This window comes from Pinus tabuliformis, chromosome 3_1, assembly GCF_031772625.1.
Source record: "Pinus tabuliformis cultivar Carrire ecotype Pingquan chromosome 3_1, CPIR1, whole genome shotgun sequence".
Taxonomy (NCBI): Eukaryota; Viridiplantae; Streptophyta; class Pinopsida; order Pinales; family Pinaceae; genus Pinus; species Pinus tabuliformis.
Genome location: NC_142301.1, coordinates 860,550,207 through 860,571,132, shown reverse-complemented (window position 1 = coordinate 860,571,132; position 20,926 = coordinate 860,550,207).

Genomic DNA, 20,926 nt, shown 5'->3' with positions numbered 1-20,926 from the left:
TCGCACCGCTTTTTGGCGCTTGGTGGTATTCAGGAGGGGTCACCCGATTCCACTCTTCGGTTGACACGTAGCGTGGGGGGCTGGTGGACAAACCACTTTATCGGGCGGGTATCATTCGGTGGATGGGTTGGCTCGATATGGATAAGGGTTGTCAGATGTGGAGGAAAGCGATCGCACGGTGATCAGGCGGGGAAATTGCACGGAGGCTAGTGGGGGGCCCGACGGGTGGTTAAGTGTGACGGTATAGGGGTTAATGATGGCTCAAAGAGTGATTAGGCCATCAGGGTGATTAACAGAGGGTTTAAATGGCGCTTTATTCATTTTGATCACAGATCGACCAATTAGAGATTTTGGTCGGGGTTTTGGGTGAGAATAATAGTTTATATTTAAACTAAGGGGTAGGATTAATTAATATGTAGGAGTTATATATATACGGGGAAATTGGTTTTTCATCGGGATTTAATATAATAAAATTAGTAATTAATATGAAATATGCACAGAAAAAGGAAAAATCAATAAGTAAATGCTCTTTTTTTGAATTTGATGTTTTCACATATTTAACATTAATACTTAGGGTAATGTGTTTTTTGTGGGTTTTTTGGGAAAAAGAGGTTTTTCATGGGGGTGATTATTTTCCCTAGGCAAATAGTGTTTTAACATTAGGAAAAGGGGTTTTATTAGGGAAATGAGGGGGGATGAATTTTTATGAGGGGAATTTAATACTTGATATCCATAAATCATTGAGCCGAGTGTCCGGTCCCTCCAAAAGTCAAAGAAATGCTTTGAGCCTCTTTGACTTAAGGTCTTAAGTACTTTGAACTTTATTTATGGGAAATTAGTAAAGTAAAGGGGTAAAATGGATGGGGGAAGTTAATTAATTGACTTTGTAAATCATTTGCCTGCTTGATTATTTATTCATATCTGGAACTTTTATGATGAGAATGATAAATATGCTCTTTGTCTAACCAATCATCATAATTCTGCAACCTTTCTTGTACTTACCCATCTACTCATCCTACCATTTTTACTTCTCTTTATTAGGGTGCATTTGAGCTAGCAAACCCTTATCAAATATTTTTCTTTCTCTTTACAATAGTAAACCAACTAAATCTAACCTTATTACATCCAAGGGCTCATATTAAACAGTTGAGCTCCTTTTATTTACTCTACCTATCTAATTATAAGCCAAGGTCACACTGTTTGGCCAGATTTTTATTCTCTATCTATAGACATGAAATTGAAAACATGAAATAGTCAAGTTTAAACATTTTGACTATCATGGATTGTGGCAAGGATTACAAACTACACACAATCATTTATTATACACAAAAATTAAATAGTAGTGGCATTTTGGCTTGCTCTCTTTCATGGTCTTTTTCCTTTTCTCGGGGTTCATATTTTTCATCTTTTTTGACCCTTTTTTTTTGTTATTTGATTATTCTTTTAGGACATACCCTCTTTACATTTTTTTATTTTTTGAATATGGAAAACATTTGCAGAAAGCAAAGGTATGTACATATTACAAGGTTTAGTCTTAGTCATTCAAAATTATGACTCCTATTGGTATAGGAACCTAACAGTGGCTCCACTTGGGGATGGAATTTCCTGGTGAAATGTCAAGAACTTTGTAGATCAATGACCTTCTGAATTGCTATGATATTACCTTGCAACCTTCCCCTTTTATGCTTCTACATTATTACTATTTATGACAATAAAACTTTTAAAGCTTAGGGCCTTCTCTCCGGGCTTCAACTTCAAAAATCACCATCCAATCAACTCTAGACTTTTGAAAGTAAAGTATGTACAAATGATAAGTGAAGTTAGTAACTAGGTTCAATATAGTGTTTGATCATTTGACCATTCACCGGTCCTCCTTCTGCTTCTGTGCCATCCATTTCTCTGAGGAAGAAAGCATTATTACCTCTAAAAGCATAAATGATATATGGGCCTTTCCACAGGAAATCAAATTTCCCATGTTTACCTTTATCTTCTCTCCTTGAATCCCATTTTAGAACTTTGTCCCCTAGGTAAAAATCTTCAGCCTTAGTCCTTTTATCAAAAGTCCTCTTGATCCTTTCCTGCACAACCTGAGATTTGATGTACACTTCTTCCCTAGTTTGCTGCAAGTGAATTGTTTGATTGATTCTTCTTTGGATGTCATTTGGTTCAACCTGCAACTCTTGGATCAACTTTATTACTGGTGTTCCCAAGGAAGATGGGAAAACAACTTCCATTCCATAAACTAATTGATAGGGAGAAGTACCAATTGATTTCTTTGTGGTTAACCTGTCTGCCCATAAGGCATTTACTAGCTTTTTGTTCCATGTTTTCTTGTTATCCTCTAACAATTTTTTGATGATATTTACCAGAATTTTGTTCGAGGATTCTGCTAGTCCATTTCCTTGAGGGTAATAAGATGTGGAATGGCCCAAGGTTATATGATACTTACTACATAAATCTATCATTTTTTCTGGATTTGAAAGATGCTACATTATCAATGATGATTTTGGTTGGGCACCCAAATCTAGATAGGATGTTGGCCTCAAGGAAGGTTATTATAACAGTGTTAGTGGCTTGTCTTGATGGTATGACTTCTATCCATTTTGTGAAATAGTCTGTAGCAGTGAGGATCCATCTGTGTTGGGCAGAGGAAGGTGGGTGGATTTCACCAATGAAGTCTAGACCCCATTGTTGGAAAGGTGCTTCAACAAAGATTGGTTTTAGGGGTAGGGGTAGAAGCTTTTTCTTTCCTTCAAAAATTTGACATTTATGACAGGAGGTTACATATTTCTTTACATCAGAAAACAAAGTAGGCCAATAGAAACCAACTCTAAGAATTTTTTCAGCAGTGGTTTTCCAGTAAAGATGTCCTCCACAGTCACTTGCATGAAACTCTTGTAACACTTTGTCAGATTCTTCTTTCAATAAACAATTGAGAAGAATACCTTCATGATTCCTCCAAAACAAAGCATTATCTACTATGCAAAATTTTAAGGATTTCATTTTTAAAAATCTGCTTTTGGTCTTGGATAATTCAGGAGGAGCTTGTAGATTTAGTAAAACATATATGATATCATCATACCATGGTCATTCAATAAAGGCCTGGTTGATTGGTGGAGTTGCCATCTCCTCTTCATTATCCATTTCTGCAATAAAATTTATATCTAAGGTCTAACAGTTCGATTCAACCATGAGCTTGGCTAAACCTTGGCCTTTGATTAACTTTGTTGGTTTGATTTCTAGGTCATATTCCAAAATAGTAGTGATCCATTTCCCTCTCTTTCCATCTGGACCTTCCTGAGTTAGGATGTCCTTGACTACTGAATTAGGGACATATGCTACTATATGAGAATATAAAATGTAAACTCTGAAATCTTTGATAGCTTTGACCAAAGCAAAGGCTTGTTTTTCCACTATGTTGTATTTTAAGGGGGCATCCTTCAGGGCTTTGCTAAAAAGGCAATAGGTTGTTCATAACCCTGATCATTTTTCTGCAGTAGAACTACAAAAATTGTATGTTCTAAAGCAAAGGAAAATAAAATTAATTCTCTGTCAAATTTTGGACTGATCAAAACTGGTGTTTTAGTTAAGGCTAGATTAATGTCTTTAAAGGATTTCCTAGCCTCAATGGTCCATTTTATGGTCGAATCTTTTTTCAACATATTGTTCAATGATCTAATTAATTCTGCTAGGTTAGAAATAAATCTCCTAAGAAAGTTAATTTTCCCTAAAAAGGCTTGTAATTCCTTAATGCTCCTAAGATGTTGTATCTGTAAGATGGCTTCTATTCTTGTAGGATCTATTCGGATACCATCTTTTGAGATTATATGCCCTAATAACTTTCCCTCTTCTAACCCAAATAAAGATTTCTTGGGATTTAAAGAAATTCCATACTTCCTGCATTTGATGAAAACCTGCCTTAGATGATCTAAGTGTTGATTATCAGATTTTGAGAATACAGTGATGTCATCTAAATATATTACTAGGAAGTCATGAATTTCCTTGGCAAAAGCTATGTCCATGGCTCTTTGGAAAGTGGCCCCTGCATTCATTAATCCAAAAGGCATTTCACATACATGAATGTGCCCCAAGGAGTAGTAAATGCAGTTTTGGCCTGATCATCTAGGTGAACTAAAATCTGATTGTAACCAGAAAACCCATCCAATAATGAGATTCTGGTTGATCCAACTACCCTTTGTAAGATATGATCCATTTTAGGGAGAGGGTAATTGTCTTTGAGTGAAACTTTATTAAGATTTTTGAGATCAACACAAAGTCTGATCTCACCAGTGTTCTTCCTTGTTGGCACTAAATTTGAAACCCAATCAGAGAATCTGATTGGTGCTATTATCTTGGCCTCATACATCCTTCGGATTTCCTTTTCAATAGGAGGCAATAGGATGGGATTAATCCTCCTAAGATTTTGTTTGAAATGTTTTTGGTTTTCTTTTATGGGGATGGTGTGTTGTATGATGATGGTGTCATAGGACTTGAGGTCCTCATAACTCCAAGCAAAGACATCTTGGAATTCTTTTAATAGTTCAAGGCATTTCACTTTTTCGGTAGGAGGTAATGACTTCAAAAGTTTGATTAATTTTGGATTTTCCTTAATGCCTATATTACACTCCTCTATATCAGATTTTAAGGGTTCCATCTTTGGTTTTCTAGGGACATCATTTGAATCAAACAAGTCTTCCAAAGGGGTTAATCCTTTCGGCAAAAAGTTGTCTTTGAGATTAATGACTTCAAAGTCTTAGTCAATTGTTTCATCAATCTCAACTTGCCTAAGGTTATCTACATCTGATTTTGCAAATCTAGTGGGATAAAATCTATCTATCTTTTCATCTTCTATTTCATTAATTTCTATTTCATCTTTAAAATTAGGATCTAATGTTATGTCAGTATCTATATTACTATTTACAAATTCTTCTTCTAAGGTTAAAAAATTGTTTATCTATTTGTCATTAGCAAATACTTGCAAGTTTTTCAAGTTATCTGGGATAGCAGGTTTGTGCCTGACCTCAGCAGTGTACTGATGGTTAGGTTGAAAAGGTAACTTACAAGTGCTGCAAACATTGCTAAACTATGAGCCTGCATATTATGTTTCCTTGGGATGACAACAAGTTTAGTTTCTAGGAAAGTATTCATTATTTCTACAATTGCCTCTCTATAAAAACTTAATCCAGGATCTCTGGTCATATATACAACATTAATTTGTTTTATAACTAACTCAGAGTCTCCCATAACAGAAACTCTTTTGGCTCCTAAATTCCTAACTAGTTTGAGACCTAAAATTAGGGCTTCATACTCAGCCATGTTGTTTGTGCATTTAAAATTCAGTCTGTAAGCATGGCCCTTTGAGTGATCATTCTCTTGATTGTATATCCATACTCCTGCTCCTGCTCCTAACTTATTTACTGATCCATCAAATTCAAGGTGCCATAATATTTCATGTTCATAATTTTCACTGTCAGGGGGAACAAAATTTTCATTGTCTGTTGCATTTTGATTATCTTGTTTATTGGAAAGATCTTGAGTTTGGACAGTTTCATTTTCAGCTGTAATTGCAATTTCTTTTGGTTCTAAAATAATACTGTTTGAAGTAGTTTGTTGTGTTTTTTCAGCATTATACAAAATAAAAGAGTCAATGTCTGAATGCATGGAGTAGATAGGAAAGTTTTGAGGCCTATCCCGGCTACTAACCACATATTTCATTAGGGTCTCTCTGTACAACTTTTTAGGTTGTCCAAAAACAGAGATTGTGGCATATGACATGTCAAGTTGTAAAGATCCTTTGAGTTTAGCTCCCCATGATCTAGACAATAGCATGCCATATTTAGGTGGGATGTCAGTGACTACTATATCCATGAGAATGTTTTTAGTAGGATATTGTACTAAGGAAACACACAGGTATTTGATTAACCCTAGACACTTTATTTGACTTGAGTCAAATGAAAATAAGTCCTTGTAAGGTCTTGTAATGTCTAAGTTTAATTTTTCCATAACTTATTTGGGCATTAAATTGTGTGAGGCCCCAGAATCTAACATTGCATTGTGTAAGATTTTATCATGAATGCTAAGACTAATATAAAAGGGTCGTATCCCTCCTTCTAGTGGTTTTCTGTTAACATCAGGGCCAAATATAAGTTTTGGCTGATCATCAAACAAGTTGACAAAATCTTCATTCCCAACAATGTTTAAGGTTTGGTTTATTTGAGACTTATAGGTTTCACTTTTAATCAGCTCTGTTAAGGGAACTGATTTTTTTTAGTTTAGCTACCTCTGGTCCCAAATTGAAAGGCAAAGGGGCTTTTTCTGTTTGAGGGCTTGGAATTTTCATAGCAGGAATTGGAGTAGGTTGCTCTTCTCTTTCTGTATTTGGGACTTTTTATGTGGATTTTCTAATATAATGTTTGAAGATTTTTCCACTGTTTCCTTGGAGGGGATTGAAGTGGATGGTTGATCATTAGGGGGTTGATTATGGGTTATATCTACAATGGTGGGACCAGGAGGGTTTTGGTTTGGTCTAGGGAGGATTTGGAGAGTTTTAGTAGCTGGAGCTGCTTTGATTTTTCTGGGTTGATTTGGCATTGTTTTCTTGGTTTGGTTAGGAGTATCAGTATTCTTTTTACTCCTCAAGTTATATTGTTTGTGTACTTCAAAGATGGTAGAATCATATCCTTGTTTATAGTCAAATGATTCTCTGAATTGGGTCTGCAATTGCTGCAACATATGCGGTTCCTGCTCATCTTGGGTCAAGAAGACAATTTCCTCATCATCCAATCCCATCAAGTTAATGTGTGTGTCTTGTTTAGGGTCATCTGAATGGGATGTTTCAGCATAGTTTTCTTGAAAGGGAGGCCTAATATTCTAATAAGGTCCATTCTTTCAAGTATTTTGATTCTGATTCTTTCTAAAGTTTGGGTTTCTAATTGGAGGCGCCTGTTGATTATCCCATTGAGGCTTCCTCTCCATATTATCTATCCTATCCATAAAATTTTCCATACTCTTGGCCAGAACATCTATTTTAAGGTCAGAGGGTGAGGCTTCATCTTTCACAGATCCTCTCCTTTCATTCCTAACCCTAGCTCTTTTTGCTAGCAAATTGGCTTATACACTAACTGATACACTCTGCATGTCTTCTAAAGTTGGGGGATTTCTCTCTCTGAGTTGGAATGCCATGTCAGTATCAAACCCATCAGGAAATTTTATTAATGCTAAGTCAGGTGGGGGTCTAAGATTAACTGGTATTGCATTGTATATATTGTTAAATCTGGTGCAATAATCCTAGACTGTTTCATTTGGTCCTCTTTTAATATTTTCATACTCTGAAAGGATTTGCAACGGGTTCTTTTTCTTTTCCGATCTATTTAAAAATTGTTGGTAAAATATATCTAGACTATCTATGCTATTAGCAGGTAAAGCTCTAAACCATTTCCTAACATCACCGGCTAGAGTCTGAGCAAAAAGTCTCATTTGAACATCTCCAATATCAATTTCATGCAATTCAAAGTAATTAGTCATTTTGTTTACATGATGTTGTGCTGTATAAGGTCCTATGCCATCAAATTGGACAATTTTGTTTTGGTAGTCTTGTGGCATGGCACCAAGTGGGGCAGGTAACACAAGAGGAGCATATCTATTTTCCATGGCTCTAAGTTGGGCAGGGCTAAGACGTGGGGTTGAGGTACTTGGAGATGATACAGTAGTCGATGGAGAACTAGGAGTAATAGGTGATTGATGGGTAATGGTAGGTTGGTAGGGAAGTGAAGGTATAAACGGAGGTGGGGAATGAACTTCAGAGGTTGAAGGGAATAATGGTGAACCAAGAGTAGTGGACATTGGTTCAGAAAGCTCGGGGATCTTAGCAATAGTAAGGGATGACTGAGGGGAATTTAGAATATACTCATCAATTGACTAGTTTGTCTTTTGGACTTCGAGGTCTGTAATAAACTCTGGATCTAGAACTATGTCATCAAGTGCACTTTTAGACCTGGTTCTAAATAAGGAAAGGTTAAGTGACACATCAAAGGGAAGGTCTTCTAAAAACAACCACTCATCAAGGCATGAATCTGCTTTGATTGAAGGTGTTGGACTGACTGAACTTTCTTGTCTTTTGGGTCTTCTCAAAATCAGGTTGGGATTATCTACTATTGGGGTAGGGTTTGGATCCAGATTAGCCCTAGTATAGTGAGTTCTCCTTGAAGCTAGAATTTCAAGCTTTTCTAATTACTTTTTTTTTTTGTGAAATTTTGTAAACAACTTCTAATAAACCCTTCAAGAGGCTTGAAATAAAGATTTGAAATTTTCTCAAAGGTTTATTAAGACTGAGGATTTGAGTCCCTAGTATGGTTGCCACTATGTTATCACTCAGTATTTTTCCCTAGAAGTTATCAGAAGAAGGAAGCATTTGAGGTAACCACAAACCAATCTTTTAGGCTTAGGCTCTAGCCAACCTAAGCCCAAAGATCTTAGTGTTCATGGGGTTTTGGTTTTGGATTTAAGGTTGGGTGGTGGAATTCTTGAAGCAGATGGATAGAGCTAGGTCTTCAAGCCATTGGGCCATGGAGTCAGCAAATGGATAGCATAACTGGATCAGATCATTAAAGGGAATGTTCACAGGGCAGGCTAGCAAAGCAACATGCAAATATTTAGGCCTAATGGGTGAAGTAATTCTAACCAGGGTGAAAGGGCACTTAAGAATCCTTGGACCGGGATCAGAATGAAGAATAGAGTATGATCATGAACAAAGGGCAATTAAGAATCCTTTGCTATAGACCAGAGGAGAAACTACGGAAGCTAAGGAGCAGTTAAGAATTCCCTAGCTAAGATAGTTTAGGAGAAAACATTCAGAATGTAAAACAGTCAAGACAGAGTGCATTTAAGCAATTTTTGAAATATCATTCCTTGTTATACATTTAGATTGTAGAAATTTACACAAAAGATTATGGAAAAAACATAAGGAAAAACAACATTGAATTCCTTATAAATGTGTTATGGTATTTTTTTAAATATATACTTCTTTGCTTATATAATTTTAGGATACCCACTATTGTACTGGGACCTATGACAAAGATTTATAGATTTTATTTGAAATATATCGTGGTATTGTAAATATTTTCTTTTAAGAGTGTGAAATTTATAATTAAAAAAGTGTAATAATCCATTATTAAGATGTGACTTGTTTATATATATATAATTTTGTGCCCAAGCTAATGTAACTAAGGATTATATTGATGATTGTTTCATGAGTGATGGTGCTAAACGATTTTTTATATGATCACTATTACTATGGTAGAACATGTGGGTTAGTTTTGAATTTCTCTTACCAAAAAAACATGCATTTGAGCTAAATTGATGCATTTGGTAGATTGATGTTGATTTACTTTCCATCCATTGAAATTGAAACTACTCTTGTGAGGTTAATATGAAATCATGGTAGATTGATCTAAATTCTGCATTTTTTCTGTTGTGAAATCTTTATAGGTCAATTTAGCCATTGTATTTGGTTGGGCTTGGTATCCATAATTTTGTAGTACTTATAATTGAAGGGAGGGAATTATCCATTGTGTTGAGGTGGGCTTAGTATCCACACTTTTGTAGTGGTTAACATTCAAGGGAGGGAATTTTTATGATGGGTCAATCTATGCCTCATCTCAAGAAATTCGTCAAGATAGATTTAGAAATATTTGTGTCTATGTAACCACATTATAACTTGTGAGCCTTAAAACTCTATTGATATGTAATTGTATTCAATTATCTAAATGATGCTTGTATAGGAAGCTAAACACAAATGGGCTAAAATATCCAAATTATCTGGATGTAGGGAGTCGCAAGCTAAAAATTCCCAAAGAGAAGATAAAAACACATAAAGAACCATTTTATTAAAATAAAGAAAATTGTTCTAGCTACATTGCATGGACCAATCTACCCTTTTACAAAGTGAGGCCCAAATTTATAGCCTTTTTAGTTACAATACATGGGTAATTACCATGAGTAGATACCATGGGTAATTACCATGAGCAGATACCATGGGTAACTACCATGGGTTGATGTGACTTTCCATTTAGATTATTCCTCCCTCATTAAGAAGTAATGGTCCCGATTGCGTAAATTTCCCTCAAAAAATTTTGTTGGACATGATCCAATGAATAGAACAGTTTTATGTTGTTGAACCATAACTTCAAGTTTGCAGATGACCCATAATCATGATGAATGAAGATCTCAGGATAGAGATACCTTGTAATTGATATGAGCCAACTATGATACTTATAATGTGTGGCCTAGGAAATGGACTTCGATGGAAAGGGTTTTGTGTGGTCGATCCATAATCGCAGGTTTGTGAATGACCATAAGAATGATGGATGAAGATTTGAGGATAGAGATACCAGGTAATGATTGTGGTCCAATTGTCATGTTAACAATCTGCAGCCTAGAAAATGGAATTTAGTGACATGGTTTTTGTGCGGTTGACCCCTAACCATAATGATCTAGTTCACTTTTTGGTTTTCCTTGTAGAAATCTATATGTGCAAAGGCTTCCTTCCAACTTTCAAGTTTCACAGTTGTGATTCCCATTGTTGTGATTTGATAGTCCCACCATGACACTACCTTGGCATTAGAAGGGATATGTAGCCAAAATCACACTTCAAGATAGTCAACAATGATAACCCAATCACCATCGACATCCCTAACTACTTAATGCATAGATAAAATGGTAGAATACATATCTCCAACTTATAATAGCATCAATGTTGTTAAACCAACATAGATACATCTTAAGTACCGATCTAACATGAGCTGAGAGGCATCAAATTTCTTCACATGCAAACTTCTCTAGAGTGAAAAATACAATGTGTAATTTTTCAATGTTTAAATTTTATTTTTGAATAGGACCAAATAAACATTTTAACAAAAAAACTTATTTTTTCATGATATATATATATATATATAATGTGTACATAATTGACATTAAAATATTTTACATAACATATACAAAGAAACATTTTATCAACAAAAATTAGTTAACATAGATCTATTAAATCTCCTATTGAAATGTTTTTGAAAAGTATAACGTTTAAAAATCTTACTCACATCTTTTTTATCATATTTTTTATTATGATTATTATAGACCAAATTATTTTTCTATTTAGAGCACGTGTCAATTCTATGGATGGACGAATAAACTTACACATCCCCTCATACTGGGCTGTAGAATGGGCCTCTGGGCTCAATAACTTGAAACAATATAAATTTAAGTTTTAAATAATAAAGTGCATTAAAAAATAAAAAATAAAAGTGAAATTAAAAAACAAAACATGTTAGCTTTAAATTTTTACTATTAGAATTCAAAAAAAAATTATTATTATTATATGTCAGTAAGGACACTAACAATATTTACTTTAGAGAAAATATAAGTCTACTTTAAAATGAAAAAAATTTATTGGATTAACACAAATATAAATTTAAAGGAAATATCTTAAGTGGTAGTTAGTAGGTTTAATTCCCCCTCCACCCAGTTCTATTCTTGCAAAGAAGTTTAAAACATTGGTAAGCCCAAAGGGGAAGTAATATTAAAAAATCAAGCATATAACAACCATATAAACAAATATATTTACCCATAAAATACCAAGGAGAAAGAGCCCTTATTCATGATTGAATAGATCGACCAGGCATGAGACTTCCACGAACCACCCGACCATAGATTGGGCTGAACCAAATCTCTATTTCAGCAAATCACCCTCGTGTCATATTCCAAGCATGAATGTGGGATCTCATAAAACAAATCAACCAAAACCAAACTAGAGCTTCCATAGGCCAAACCACATAAATCCTCGACTAGTGAGACCACCTCACAATCATACATCACTCACCATCAAAATATTTGTCTCTACTCGAGTTTTCAAGGGCAGTAGAGCATTTGTCCTAGCTAGGCTTCCATGACTAGTAACACAACCCACAATTGTCGTCGACCTTCCAGAGCATTTTTCTAAACAGGGCTTTGAGGACTAGTAACTGAACCCACCAAGGTCTTCCAAAGCATTATTCAAACTAAGGCTTCTAGGACTAGTAACTCAACCCATGTTGTTATAGGGCTTCGAGAGTGTTTGTCCAACAAAGGCTTTCAGGAACTAATAACTCAACCCATAGCCAACGACAAATGAAAACCAACCAGAAAACAAAAGTGAAACCCACAACGCCATGGTTATCTAGGATATGGAAAGGCTAGAAAATACCACTGTCAATCTAGGCAATCCTCCATGTCAATAATAGATCATGACCAAGTAACCACACGCATATGCCATGCATGCCAAAACTAGTAAGGAAATCATACATGAAACTTAGTATCTACAAGCAAAACCTGTTGTAGCTTCTGATCTCGATGTCCTCTTATGATTTCTTGCCTGTCGTTTTCCTTCATACTCCAATTCCAAAGTATGCCACACTCCTCCAGGAATTCTCCAAGAAAAACTCTAAGTGTCTAAGAGTATGACAGAAAGAGAGAAAATGAGATCTCCAAAACCGAACCGATCAAAATCCATGAATTGATATTCATAAGCCTTTTTATTAATGAGGCCTCTATTTTCATCAATTTTTTATTATTTTCCTTCATTTTCTCCTCACATGCAACCAATTACTTATCACCTCCATTTTCTACTATTTTCCATTATTTTAATAAATAAAATTCCAATTAATGCCACTTTGTCTTTCCAAAGGCATTGCCTTCGCCAATTTCCATAGCCATTAATAAAATGATTGAACACCCACTAGGATGTTTTTCCCAACATTCAACTTGGAATATATGTCCCATTACCAAGGTCTTATTTTGATGATTTTTGTTTGATAAGAGGTTGTCAATTTGACAAATGAATTGCGTCCAATGGAACACTATTGAACATAATGATACATTCAACTCATATTTTTTCCTAAGAATATCCACTGTTGGATAAGAATTTGATTTGAGATTGATTTTATAGTTAATTTGTGTGTGTATCTTTGAGATTTTTCATGCATATATAGTACATGGTGCCTCACAAATATACTAACTTGGATTAACAATAAACGTACCAAATTACTATTTTATAATTTTGCTGGAATGTTTTTCCATCTATCACAATGTCCTGGCATATCACTATTTCCTCCTTCTTTGCCTTACCTCACATGCACTTACATCATTTTATTCACTTTCCTTCCCCGCTACTAGGATGAGCCTCAAAGGAAACTACTTCCTTTGATGACATCACATATGAGACTGGAGCTTCATGGAATAAAGGAGAGGAATTGTTTGACGAAGACATAGATAGGGAGAAACCATCATGAGAGGAATTAGAAATAAAATTTGCATTAATCGCAACATTTACAATTGAGACATTTATAACTATGTTCACATTATGAGCATTAAATGCGTTTCTTTCCTCAGTAGAGCCAAAATCCTAAGGTCCATAACATAAATTTCTAACATAGAACTCCTCCTGCACCTGAAAAGACCAACCTTTATGAGGACAATGTCATAATCAATGAGCTCAAAATTTGAATCCTTCATCACCACATGCTATGATTTTTAGGAAAAGAAAAGGCATCGAGAAAATGAATGACACACCATCTCTAAGTTTCACTAACCACCTACTTGCCTGAGAACTACCCATGAAAAAAGCCTTCTTGAAAAGGAGCGAGCTTAAACCATAGAAGAAAAACCAAAATTATGCTCTTATGGTCCTTTAATCATGTTATATATATTAATGCATGATTAATTACATTTATAAAAATAAATTGTATTAATATAATATTTATTACTGTGTGGAGTGGTATTTTACAACTTATAATAGCGACAATGTTGTTAAACCAATATAGATCCATCTTATAAAAGCGGCAATGTTGTTAAACAAGTATAGATGCATCTTAAGTATAGATCTAACATGAGCATATAGGGATCAAATTTCTTCACATGTAAACTTCTTTAGAGTGAAAAATACAATGTGTAATTTTTCATTGTTTAAGTTGTATTTTTGAATAGGACCAAATAAACATTTTAACAAAAAAAGACTTATTTTATATATATATATATATATATATATATATATATATATATATATATATATATATATATATATATATATATATATATATAGATATATATATTTTTTTTAAATGATATACAATGTATACATAATTGCATTAAAATATTTTACGTAATGTATACAAAGAGACATTTTACTAGAGCAATTAGTTAACATAGATCTATTAAATCTCCTATTGAAATATTTTTGAAAAGTATAACATTTATATACATAATTAACATTAAACTATTTTACATAAATATACAAAGAGACATTTTATCAGCAAAAATTAATTAACATAGCTCTATTAAATCTCCTATTGATATATTTTTGAAAAGTATAATGTTTAAAAATCTTACTCACATTTTTTAGCATATTTATAATTATTATTATTGAGTACATTATTTTTATATTTAGAGGGGGTGTCAATGATAGACAGACCAACAATCTTACACATCCCCTCATACTAGGCTCTAGAACGAGCCTCTTGGCTCAATAGCTTGAAATAGTATAAATTTAAGTTTTAAATAATAAAATACATTAAAAAATAAAAAATAAAATTCAAGTGAAATTAAAAACAAAACATGTTAGCTTTAAATTTTTACTATTAGAATTGAAAAAAATATATATTATTATATGTCATTAATAACACTAACAATATTTACTTTAAAGAAAATATAAGTCTACTTTAAAATGAAAAAAAAATGGATTTAAATCAAATATAAATTTAAAGGCAATATCTTAAGTTATATAACTTAATCAAAAGGTATAATGAATGGACAACTTTTTGCTGAAATTAGGATCATATAAATGGTGAAGTATAATTAATCAAAGCAACTTTAAGAAAACAACTTTAAAAAAACAAAATAGCTTTTAAAAAATGGACAATTTTTTGCTTAGATTAAGATGAATTAAATGGATAATTATAATTAATCAAAACGACTTTAAAGAAATTACAGAATGGATAATTTTTGGGTAAGATTAAAATTATATAAATGGCACATTATAATTAATAGAAACAAACTTAAAAAAAAAACAAAATACTTCGGAGAAAAAAATAAAGAATAATTCATTTTGAAAAATAGTAGTTATGCATTTACATTATTTTTTGAAATTTATATAATTTTTAATATTTTACATATAAATTAAACTATATTTTAATAAAATTAATACATTATAATTTTTATAAAAATATAATAGAAAATTTAAAAATATATTTATGCATAAAAAACTTAAGATATGTGTTTTTAACCTACTCTTATTCTTTGTTATATAACTATAAAAAATTTGCTTAAATTTATTTTATATTAATAATTTATTTATAAATTATTAATAAAAATTCATGAACCTATATTTTTATATAGATATTTATTATGTGAGATAATACTCATATATATATATATATATATATATATATATATATATATATATATATATATATATATATATACATACAGTAATTCTATATGGCAATCCATTCTTAAAAATAAATATGATTTTTTCATAGGTAGAAAAACGGATACCATTTATACAACATCTATCAAAAAATTCATAAACACTAAATTTATATTTTTAAAATGATATGAAAAAATATATGTACAAAATAAAATAACTAAACCTAAATCAAAATCAAAGCATACTTATTAATTACACCTCAATAACCATGATGGGTGAGCAATAAATCACCTTTTGTCGAGCAAGCAATAAATTCCTCTCAAACCCACTCATTTAAAATAATTTAAAAAAGCTCATTTATATCTCCATACACAAAAGAATTATCAATCCTTAAAAATTAATTTAATATGACAGATTATCATTCCTTGAAATTTAATTATTATGATAGATTTAATGCATGTTAGATTTCAAAATCAATTTATCAAGTCAATATAGAAGATTCTTTGGTGTCAACATCGATTTTATCACCAAACTAGAAAAATAACAAATGGAAATGACTTGTCTATAGATAGAATAAATAGCCCAAATCTTTACATTTAAAATGAAAAACTTCATCAAAAAAAATACCAACGATTTTTCTATGGATAGAATAACTAGCCTAGATCTTTATACACATAAAATGACATATTTCATTAAAAAGAAAATTTTAATAGAGATGAAAAAAGAAATTAAATTATCTAACAATGGGTTATATTAGAATATTAGAAGAAATTTTAAAGAGTATATATGGTTCAATAATGAGAGGTCGGCAATCTATGTGGCCACAAAAATAGATATATCATCCAATATTCCCATTATAGTTTCTAACAAACGAATCATGGTATAGAAACTTCTAATTCTAAGGCCACTTCCATGAATTATGTAATTTTTCTGATATGAATTTTCACTCATTATAAAAATTGCATTTCTAATGAATTATGTTCTTTTTTATGATATTTCATGAATTATAAGACTTTCCCATCCCCAAGGATTACTGGAAAAACCTATGTTTGGATGGGGGCATCCCAAGGACATCCAAAAACTCAACCTAAGAATTTTTATCTCTAGAAACTGAATGTGAGCATAGAAAAATTTCTCTCTGGAAGCTTGGTATCCGAAAAGAGGCAGACAAACACAGTGGCAAATCAAGATGGCAGAAATATTTTGACCATGCCTCACAGGGTTGAGTGGGATGTATTTAGAGAGAATATACACGAAGTGTGGGAAGTTTTTGGTGTTAAGATAGATGGTTTTTATAGGATGAAAGTCCATGGAAGTAGGGTTCAATTAGTCCAACATTTGGGAAAGTAATGTTTGAATGGCCCTTTGCTTTGGAACTATGAACAAAGAATTTTTAAAAGCATATTAAATAGAGGAAGTGCACAAAATGATTTTTGAAACTACTAAATCCTGTATAGTTTAATGGTAAATTTTAATGGTTAGGTCAGCTAACGTCAGTTTGGGCTCACTGAGTTATCATTGAACCATGGTATTTTTAGCAAAGTCTTCCCATTTTTGGTCCATTCCACCATCATTTGGGGAGGCTATGTAAGTAGCCCCTTGGGTCAACCAAGCATGGGTTTCTTTATTATTTATTTACCTAAATTTTTGTGAATGTGTGTTGTTTCTACAACCTAGGGAATCGGGAAAATGAGTAAGGAACATTAATACTGAAAAACTTATTAAAAAGAAAAACTTTATACAGCTGACAAAAGCAATCAAGCATTAAAAGAATTATTTATCACTCTAAAATATTTGTAATTAAGTGAAAGAATTAAAAAACCACAATTACTTGAAATTAATCAAGAATTAAAAAAAATTACGTATTACTCTAAAATATTGATCATAAATTGTAAGAATCAACAAACCATAATCACGATCGCTTAGAAGATTGGATAACGTTCTTGAGATTTTTTTTGGGTAACAAGGAAATATCTAAAAAACATGTTAAAATAGCTTTTGCAATAACAACATTTCTTTTTTATCTTTTTAATTTTTCTTGATTGTTTTTCCAACCAAGGCTTCGAGGACTAGTAACTGAACCCACAAAGGACTTTCAAAGCATTTTTTGAACTAAGGCTTCTAGGACTAGTAACTCAACCAAAGTTCTTACATGGATTTGAGAGTGTTTTTCCAACCAAGGCTTCCACGAACTAATAACTCAACCCATAGCCAACGACAAATGAAAACCAACTAGAAAAAAAGTGAAACCCAAAACACCATGGACATCTAAGATATGACAAGGCTAGGTAAAACCACTGTCAATATAGGCAATCCTCCATGTCAATGACATATCATGACCAAATAACCACATGCATATGCCATGCATGCCAAAACTAGTAAGGAAATCATATATGCAACTCAGTATCTGCAAGTAAAACCTATTGTAGTTTCTGATCTCAATGTCGTCCAAGAGTTCCACAAGAAAAACTCTAAGTGTCTAAGAGTATGAGAGAGAGAGAAAATAAGAGCTCCAAAACCGAACTGATCAAAATCCATGAGCTTATCTTCATAAGCCTTTTTATTAATGAGGCCTCTATTTTCATCAAATTTTTATTATTTTCCTCCATTTTTCTCCTCACATACAACCAATTACCGGTCACCTCCATTTTCTCGTATTTTCCATTATTTCCATAAATAAATTTCAATTCATGCCGCTTTTCCTTCCCAAAGGCATTGCCTTTATCAATTTCCATAGCCATTAATAAACTAAATGAACACCCACTATGATGTTTTCTGAGCATTCAACTTGGAATACATGTCCCATGACCAAGGTCTTATTTTAACTTTATTAAATTTTACATGGATTTTTTACTAGGGTTGTTATAATATTATTTTGGTGATTTTTGTTTTCATCAAATGTTCTCAATTTGATAGATGAATTGGATCCACTAGAACACTATTGAACATAATGATACATTCAACTCATATTCTTTCCTTAGAATATCCACTGTTGGATGAGACGTTGATTTGAGAATGATTTTATAGTTAATTTGTCTGTGTATTTTTTATATTTTTCATGCATATATAGTACATGGTGCCTCACAAATATAGTAACATGGATTAACAATAAATATACCAAATTACTATTGTATAATTTTGCTGGAATTTTTTTCATATATCATAATGTCCTAGCATACCACTGTCTTCCACCTTGTTTGGCTTACCTCACATGCACTTTCACCATTCTCTTCACTTTCCTTCACTGCTTCGAGGATGAGCCTCAAAAGAAACCACTTCCATTGACGACATCACATATGATGTTGGAGCTTCATGGAATATAGGAGAGGAGTAATTTTCTGAAGAGATAGTTAGGGAGAAACCATCATGAGTGGAATTAGAAATAAAATATGCATTAATCACAACATCTCCGATTGAGACATTCATAACTGTGTTCACATTAGTACCATTAAATGCATTGCTTTCCCAGAAGAGCCAAAATCCTAAGGTCCATAATGGACATTTCTAACATAGAACTCCTTCTACACCTAAAAAGCCCAACATTTATGAGGACCATGTCATAATCAATGAGCTCGAAATTTGAATCCTTCAACACCACATGCTACAATTTTTAGGGTAGGAAAAGGTATCCAGAAAATGAATGACACACCATCTCTATGTTTCACTAACCACCTACTCACATGAGAACTACCCTTAAAAAAGGCCTTCTTAAAAATAAGTGAGCTTAAACCAGAGAAGGAAAACCAAAATTATGCTTGTATGGTCCTTTAATCATGTTATACGTATTAATCCATGATTAATTACATTTAATAAATTGTATTAATATAATATTTATTACTGTGTGGAGTGGTACTCTACAATCTATAATAGCCACAATGCTTTCAAAACCAGCATAGATCCATCTTAAGTACCGATCTAACATGAGCCGAGAGGGATAAAATTTCTACACATGCAAACTTCTTTAGAGTGAAAAATACAATGTGTAATTTTTCATTATTTAAATTGTATTTTTGAATAGGACCAAATAAACATTTTACAAAAAAAAAGAAAAATATTTTTTCATGATATATATATATAAGTTTTTTTAAATGATACAATGTGTACATAATTGGCATTAAAATATTTTACATAACGTACACAAAGATACATTTTATTAGCGCAAGTTAGTTAACATAGATCTATTAAATCTCTTATTGAAATATTTTTGAAAAGTATAGCGTATAAACATCTTACTCAAACTATTTTAGCATATTTTATTATTACTATTATTATTATAGACCACATTACTTATTTTTTGATGATGATATATATATATATATATATATATATATATATATATATATATATATATATATATATATATATATATATATATTAAAGCATATACAAAGTGTACATAACTGACATTAAAATATTTTACATAACATATACAAAGAAAAATTTTATCAAAAAAAATTAGCTATCATAGATCTATCAAATCTCCTATTGAAATATTTTTTAAAAGTATAACATTTTAAAATCTTACTGACATTCTTTTAGCATGTTTCTTATTATTATTATTATTACAGACCACATTATTTTTATATTTAGAGCATGCGTCAACTCTACAAATGGGTGAACAAACTTACATATCCACTCATACTGGGCTATAGAATGAGCCTCTCAACTTAATAACTTGAAATAGTATAAATTTAAGTTTTAAATAATAAAGTGGATTAAAAAATAAAAAATAAAACTGAAATTAAAAAAAAAAAACATGTTAGCTTTAAATTTTTACTATTAGAATTAAAAAAAATAATTTATTATTATATGTCACTAATAACACTAACAATATTTACTTTAAAGAAAACATAAGTCTACTTAAAAAAAAATGGATTTCAAATATAAATTTAAAGGCAATATCTTAAGTGGTAGCTAGTAGGTTTACTTCCCCCTCCACCCAGTTCTATTCTTTCAAAGAAGTTGAAAATCATCGTAAGACCAAAGTGGAAGTAGTATTTAAAAATAAATCATATAACAACCATATAAAAAAGTATATTTACCGATAAAATACCAAGGAGAAAGAGCCCTTATTCCTGATTGCATAGGTCGACCAGGTATGAGACTTCCACGAACCACCCGACTATAGATTGGGCTGAACCAAATCTCTCTTTCAACCAATCACCCACATGCCATATTCCAAGCATGAATGTGAGATATCATAAAACAAATCAATCAAAACCAAACTAGGGCTTCCATAGGCCAAACAACATAAATCCTCAACTAGAGAGTCCACCTCACAATCATACATCACTCACCATCACTAGATTTTTCTCTACCCAAGTTGTCAAGGGCTCTAGAACATGTCAACTTGGCTTCCAGGATTAGTAACTCAACCCACAGTTGTTGTTGAGCTTCCAGAGCATTTTTCCAACCAGGGCATCGAGAACTAGTAACTGAACACACCAAAGGCTCCCAAAGCATTTTTTGAACTAA